Source organism: Cydia pomonella, chromosome 17 (genome assembly GCF_033807575.1).
Source record: "Cydia pomonella isolate Wapato2018A chromosome 17, ilCydPomo1, whole genome shotgun sequence".
In the NCBI taxonomy this organism is placed as follows: Eukaryota; Metazoa; Arthropoda; class Insecta; order Lepidoptera; family Tortricidae; genus Cydia; species Cydia pomonella.
In genome coordinates this window covers 6,464,242-6,472,428 of record NC_084719.1, presented here as the reverse complement: position 1 = coordinate 6,472,428, position 8,187 = coordinate 6,464,242, and positions in this window count along the sequence as shown.

Here is an 8,187-nt window from a genome sequence, read left to right as displayed (position 1 = left end):
TGTAATGAGATAAGTGTACGGACTATAGGGAGCGTGCATGAACTGTAGGAGGCAGCACAGGAGCCGTCAGATGTTTGGCGCGAGGCGTAAATGTGATGTTTATTGTTCCGATGTAGCCCACAAGATGGCAGAACCTACTATGCACAAGAAAATACGTGACGTGTAAATGTACATGTTTATGGTTCCGATTCAGGCCACAAGATGGCAGACCCTCCAACGGGCACGGTCCCTTACATCATATAATATATTAAAAACTACCAAATTCTTACTAGTGGTCACAAATAAATAATCGTTAGTTATTTCCTTGGATTTGATGGGCCTAAAAATCCCGGTCTATTGATAGGCTTGCGTGGGGGTATAGATACAACACGTAGAGGCCTTGGAGAGCTTTAATGTCATGTAGAAAGCCTGCTGGAACCCGTTCACAGGCGTAACAGTAGACACCCATGAACCGGTCGCAGCAGGCATTGTCTATGGTATATAGTCTATGGATTGTAGTTTGGGAGGACAATGAGACTGGGTTATTGCAAAGACAACAATGTATTCTCGTTAGTTATTATTATTACGTTGTTACTACATACTTTCTACAATCAGTAACTTATGCTTTCGAGAGTGGAGCTAAACTTTAGTGGCGCCATCTATGTTGAGGTTTCAGTACTTAACTTCTTTTCACCTCTTGCATTGACGGTGAGTGCTCTATGTGTACGTCGCCATCAAATATAATTGAGCGGCTGAGGTGCTTAAAAATATTTAAACACGCACGTTAGGCGTTAGCGTAGAGGCGTGTTCAAATATTTGTGAGAACCTTGGCCGCTCCAATATATCTGATGACGACTGTACGTGACAAAAAAATTACTACTAAAATATCCTATTCTATTTTTGGTCAAAACAAATGCGTGAAAATTGTAAATATATCTAATATTAAAACTTGAATTGTAAATATTTATAATCTAAGTCCAGTACTTTAGTGTTATCGTGTGTTGAACTGTACATAACTCGGTGGTAGCATTATTCTGAATGCTATGCATATTTTCAACAGTTTCTTGGAAGTCTGATATTGTTTAGTTTTTTAATGTATTTTCCTATTTAATTGACATTAGTGACCGTTGTATATGTCATCGTAGAATAGGGGCTATTACGGCAATGTTCTGCCGCCAGAGTGCAGCACTAGCACATATTGTAAACATAGATTATCTTATACATACTATACCTTAACCAGTTTTTGACAATTTTTCACTATGACTGATGCATCAAGGCGGTTAGTTTATAGTGAGTCTACCGCGAAACGTGAAAAAAGATATTTCGTTATCTGTCTCTCTATCGCTCGAATACGCAAGAGTGATAGGCAGATAACGAAATTTCGATATGCGTGTTTCGCGGTAGTTCCTCAGTTTGTGCTAGTAGCGACCTCTACGCAGAGTTTTGTGTAATATACCCTATATATATCTATTTATAACATAGTTACGATCCACTAAGTATGTCTATGGCTCCTAAAAGTGCCCATATACATATACAAAATCTTTTTTTTTTCAATGTAAGATATACCTAATACAATGTCTAAAATGTACCTAATTTTGTACTGTTCTATTGGTAGCTACTGAATATAAAATAATGGAGATACTGAATAAATGAATTGATAGATGTAATAGTATTTACCTACTGATAATGTTTTCATTGTATTCAGTTTTAGATAACAAAACAAGAATAAATATTAACGCGCAGACCACGGGTGATCTAATGAAAAATCGTATTACGCTTTTCCTACATCATCTTCTGGGTTCTGCACTGCATGTTAAAGGCCTGTAACACAACACGCACGTGCACGTTTCCGCACACCGGATGCGTGTGCGGAAACGTGCACGTGCGTGTTGTGTTATATGGGACACTGCACACCGCTTGCGTGCCCGCCCAATGCGGTCCCGCGGTCTGCGCTTTACCCAGTGTCTTAATCACGTTCGAGACTCACAATTTTAAACAAATGACATTCTAAAACAATGTACCTAAGTATTTTAAACGTTGCCTCGTCGGGGATCGAATCCCCACCGTGACCCCAACAGGCATCTATTGTATGCTAATTGTAAGTAAAACAATGTGCTTAGCTGTAAATGGCATTTGTGAAATGTTTCAATATTTTAAAAGTTTTTTTTAATAGGTATTGAACGTGTTAATTATTTTTAAATTACTTTAGTTGCATTTTGCAGGCTTTTTTGAATTGTTTTCGTTGACATATGTCGTTAAGCGATAGTGGGTGTAATTATGTGTAAACTAAAAATAAAATCATTAATGAATATCATCTTTTTATTTTTCATTACCAAAAACCTTACTCCAGTGTAAAAGTTTCAACATGTAATTCGCAATGATCGTACCACATTTGCATACAAACACATTAATTTGGTATATCGTAAATTGAACAAAATTAACTTTATGCTAAGTGTAGGTATATCACTACAGTTCACACACCCTTACACGGTGGAGGTTGGAGGGACTGCCACCCCAACCCCATAATCGGCATCATGTCAGCCGAAAGACATCCTGCTTGACATAGGGCTTATCCCTATGTCCAAACGACCGGACGAGTGCCGCTCTCATTCAACGCTTCCGTATGATCTCAACCAGATTGTTGCTCTACCCTGGAGGTGCCTTCTGACTTGCTAGCATCAGTTGCGTTCTCGCGCAAGACTCCATACATCTTTGCGCGAATTCAAGTATCAACTCGCGCGCGAGAGCGCAACTCATGCTAGACGGTCTGTTACGTTTTCCGGTCGCGGTGAATCCACCCAATGTAGCCTAAATCAGGAACTTAAGCTTGACATTGACACTGCGACTACTGTTCACACCCGCTTCCTTTTGATGTAGTGACACTTGACATCTGAAGAGTAAAAGGTCTGAGAAACCCCGATAAGCCTTAGCCTATAACCAACAGGTCACCAGGCTATTATAAATAGCCAGTGTCAAAACCATTTGCGTATCAAGCAACAATAGCGGGGTAAAGGTGAGTGATACAAAAGTGTATCGTCCACAGGGCCAGTAAGGTTAGCCGCATATAAGACATCATAATGTTTCGTGGGCACAGTGTTGAACAAACTAACGCTATTGGTGGTCGTAGGTCGTTCTTAGGAGTTGTGATATGATGATTTGGAGATCCTAATGTTAAGCGATCGATAAAAATAGTCTTCGCAGTAATGTGGGTGAAATACGGCTTCGTACGACAGATAGTGTATGATGAATAAAATGATTATCCAACTGGCATAATGGATCCAACGCCGCGTGGTCGCCGTTGCTCCGAGGATTTGGAAACGGGGTGGTGAACTCCACAAAAGCGTTTGGGGCAAAAGGGGCCCCAGCTTGCAGACTAGTATTTGATGTGAATAACATTGCGATTTTTTAACGATTATGTGATAAAAGTGAAATACGAACAATGGATTTCTTCGGTGTATTCCTATTCGTCTCCGCCGCGCACAGAATAGGTGCATTCATAATGAATCATTCCCTCATGTATGGCGGTCACGTGGGGCGGGGACAAATAAGAATACGTACACCATTTCTTCGAGCCTCGAAGTCTGCAGATACCCGAGCTGAAATACTTGAATCAATCTTTGTTGGTCCAATGGGCAACGTAGTAAAAAATTATCTATGCGATGCGTTAGAGGGGGCAAGCAATTTTGCCATCTCGTTCCACCGCAGAACTGCGTCATTTGAATTGGCATAATGTTGGCGCATTTTATGATCCTAGGACTTGCTCTATTAGGATTAGGATACCTTTTTATGATCCTAGGACAAGTCTCACTTGTCCTTGTCGTCTAACCGCAAAACTTTCTAGATACAATTGAGGTTTGCGTTGTCCACCTCTGTCCTTTTTTAATGAAGCCATGAAGCTGCAATTTAATAGGGTTCAAGTCCTGGTAAAGGCATTTATTTATTTTTTCACACATAACAAATAAATAAAATAATTCATATTATGGAACAATCCTCCACAAATCGAACTACCCCCACCGAGCCCCTCAAAGCTCAATAACGCTTGTGTTGTGGGTATTAGACAATGATGTAATATTATATAGGTATATACATATTAAGGTCAGGCATAGTAAGGTAGGCATTTTTAGTTACAAGTGTATCGTTTTTTTTTTCGTAAAACCATCAACTTTTGGGTATTTTCTACTCACAATTACGAGAAATATCGATTTTAAAAGGAACAAAATGTTTCCAAAAAATATTGACAATTTAGTGACGCATTAATCCATATATTTTGTATGGACCGTCACAAACTGACACCCAAAATTTATACGGAAAACTAACACTAACTAGGACACATGTTTTTATATGTTTCAATCAATAATCCTCCTGATTTTGAGTTGAATTAACACAAAAGTTATTAGGTTAAAAAAAAGATATGAGATTCATTTTTTTCTGAAAACCCCGAGAGATATATACATAGGTAGAATCCATAGGTCAGGGATATTCCTTCTATGTATTTATGTATTTGTCTAGATAGTTTTGTGGAGCTAGGGCGTTGATTTGTAGATGATTGTTCCATAATAGTACATTACGATACAAGTGCGAAAAATAGGAAATTCGATATCGCCACTCGTTACGAATTTCGCACTAGTGCGAAAATTAGCATATTACGTTACTGTGTCGAACATTTAAAGGGCCATATGTACTTACTGTAAAACATTGTACGATACATGTGCGAATAGGTAATTCGTAACTCGTATCGATTTAAAACTCTCTTCGGTCGTGTTTTAATTTATCGCCACTCATTTCGAATTTCCTATCTTTCTCACTTGTATCGTAATATACTATTATGATTCGCATGAAGTCTTTTAAGTCTAAGTCTTCGTTTCAATTCTATTAAAACATTTGTTCGTAAGATTGTTATGACGAAGGTAAGTATGAGTAGGTAGGTAGGTAATGAATGTATAATACCTAAATGAAATTACCAATGATCAACGGCTATGGAAATCTTACTGGTAATTTTTCATGAGAAAAGGGCAGGTTTTACAAGAGACTACACAACACCTACATTGGGTCGGTGACGCCTACACCACAACCATACCATTAGGTACTTGTTATGTAATAAAAACAATTCTTCCTATCATGCGCATATCGCATGAAATAAATTATGTTATTGTAATAAATGTGGTCGATAAATGGGAGATAAGGCTGTTATGAAAACTTGTTTACGTCTTGTCTTATCAATGACATATAGTGAATGTAAAAAAGTTAACATACACTTCTTAAGTTAATAATAAGGTGTAATCGTTAATTGCCAGGCGATTATTCTGTAAATGTAAAAGATATCATTAATATCGAAAGTATTCAATGAATAAAATCACATCAATATTTTTTTTTATAAATTTAGTAATATTGAAAATCTGAAGTACGATCATTTAGTACAACGCGTGCGCTACGGAGGATGATCGATAGGTACTACGAAAAGACACGTGACTTTATTTCCATAATTTACGTTTTTATTGGCGTTTTCTACCAGCGATTGTCGTCCTGGCTAGGGCCACTGGGATCGTTAGATTCGTCTTTGTTGTGAGACTTAAGAGATAATGTTTTCCAGTTTTCAAATATTTTCCATAATTTAGTATGTTTTTGACACAACAAAAAACTAGGTTAATAGGTTTCCTTTTTTTTTTAATTTGCAGTAAATTTTTTTTAAGCGAAACCTATAAACTTAGAATATATTATGCTGAAGCGATAGACATCAAAATCAAAGCGATTTGTTAAGATTTAGTTACTGGAAATTTTCTCCCGAAATGGAAATTTCATAGAAGAAATACCGTTAGGTATGTCGTTAGGTTCACAAAGCTATTCTTCCCTCTTAATAACAGACATTAGGTATAATTACCATTACCAATCATTTTCTCAATCTCCTTGTTTAGCTTTGGTTAAAAGACGAAGGATAAAGGGTACTTTACTGGTACCTACCCACCACAAACTATAATCGTTACCTATAAAATAACCCCACAAAAATCTACCAGACATTATCTTTCACCGTCCCACTTAAACCTTTCTCGCAATCACAGATCCAAATCTCTAAACACATTTTTACCCCATCGCTCCACAATCCCACACATTCGTTAAGCCATCCGTTTACGACGAAGTTGCATAGCGGTAAATCCTTTAAACCCCATTGGAACCCTTGCGATCAATCCGATACGATTTTCTACCACTTGAAGAGTCGACGATTCGTAATGCTACCAGTGAGCGAAGACCTCACTCTGTACCCTCTGTTGAGAAAAACGTATCGAGAGACACGTATTTCTGATAGATATAGGAGGGCATTTTATTCTGGTATTGTATAGGGTTACCAGATGGCATGCATTTTACAGGACAAATATACAGCGTGTTTTGATACGACCGCATAATCTAATGGTAGTTAGGTAAGGTCCTAATAAATATTTTCAAAGGTTTTATTACTACTTATTTCTTATAAAAAAATCAGCAAGCAATGTTTAACTACTTTGTTTAACTCAAAACGTTACGGACACGACGGCACAACTGTCACAATTGATCACGATGTACGAAATAGATTGCCACAAAAAAAACGAAAATTAATTATGCTATAGTAGTTAAAGGTAAATCAATAACTTCATTTAGAATTGATTTATAACACTGAAACCTATGTCTCATTTAATTTTGCAGTTATATCAAAAATACACGCAGGAGTAAATAATTATTAGGTTTTATTTAGGTACTTGAAGTCAACATAAAAATCCTATGACACATTTTTAGTTGTAACTAGGGAACAAATCAAATTATTTTAGTCGCCGGGTCGAAACCGGCCTCCGCCATAGGAGGCCGCTCCATCTCTCTCTCTCTCTCTCTCTCTCTCTCTCTCTCTCTCTCTCTCTCTCTCTCTCTCTCTCTCTCTCTCAAAGTTGACAGTCAGCTCCGCATATTTCTCCCGATCTTTGGCAATATTGAGGAGCTCATCCAGTCCATGAATTTAAATTTCGAAACAGGCCCAAATTGAGATACTGAAAATCGGGACGTCCCATATAATTCGGGACATCTGGTCACCCTATGTTCACCGTACTTGTAACACCCCCATGTTAAGCGTGTTTTAAACGTTTAAAAGATTTAAGTGTATCGAAGTGTTGATTGCATTATGTTTGTGTTCACGAACGGTTAAAGCTGAAGTGAGGAAGGTGTTTTGTTAAAATGATTCGATTGCCTGTGAATAAAGTAAGAGTTGGTAGAACTAATATGATTGGTTTATAACTTTAGATAAGCAGAATTCATAGAGATTTATTTTTAGAATGCCATCCATACAAATCATATCCATAAATTCATGATCAATTCACGACATGCTTAACTTACATGAAACTTGGAATTTATGTAATAATATATAGATACGAGTATGTCTGTAGTTGTCTGTTTTTTTATACCATCGCGGACTCTTTTGTAGACCAATCAATGAGCGACAATCCCATACCTAGGTACATCCCAGAATTCGTAGAGATTTATTTTTAGAATACCATCCATACAGATCACACCCATGAATTGATGAGTTCGCGACTTCGTAAGAATTAAAATAAAGCGAGTAAACGTTACCATACATGTCTGTATATATTATGTATTTATCTTTATCTTCGATTGTACTGCGGCGGCTAGTTTACCATCATATCATATACCATGCTTGCTGAAATATTTTTTTCACTTTTCATGCTCGTAAAATTGACATTTAAGTCGCATAGATATAAAAATGCTTATTATGCTCTAGAGCTTAAATGATTCATATATTACGACCCTTATTAACTTAGCAATAAAGTTCAAAATCTGCCAAACAAACTGCCAACCCTGCCGGCAGTGCCGGCACGCCCCCGACCGGCCCGAACTCGATTTTCTTTAGTCTTGAAGAAAACACGGTAAAATAAACTAAATATTGGAAGAAAATTGTGTAAATTTTCCTCGCAATCGAAGTGAAAAGCAGAGTGTATAACTGAGGCATAAATGTTCATTATATTCTCGACTAAATAAATTGCCTTAATTAATGATGGATCACTTTATGTCTTTGTTGTACAGTTTACCATTGTAGCCCGAGTGACATAACCTACGCCTATTATTTTTACCTGATTTCCCAAAAGAAGAAAATCTTTAAGATATTTAAACGTTTTATTTACTTGTAACATTTATTCTCGTCGGATATTCTCGTAAAGACCGATTTAGATTCAA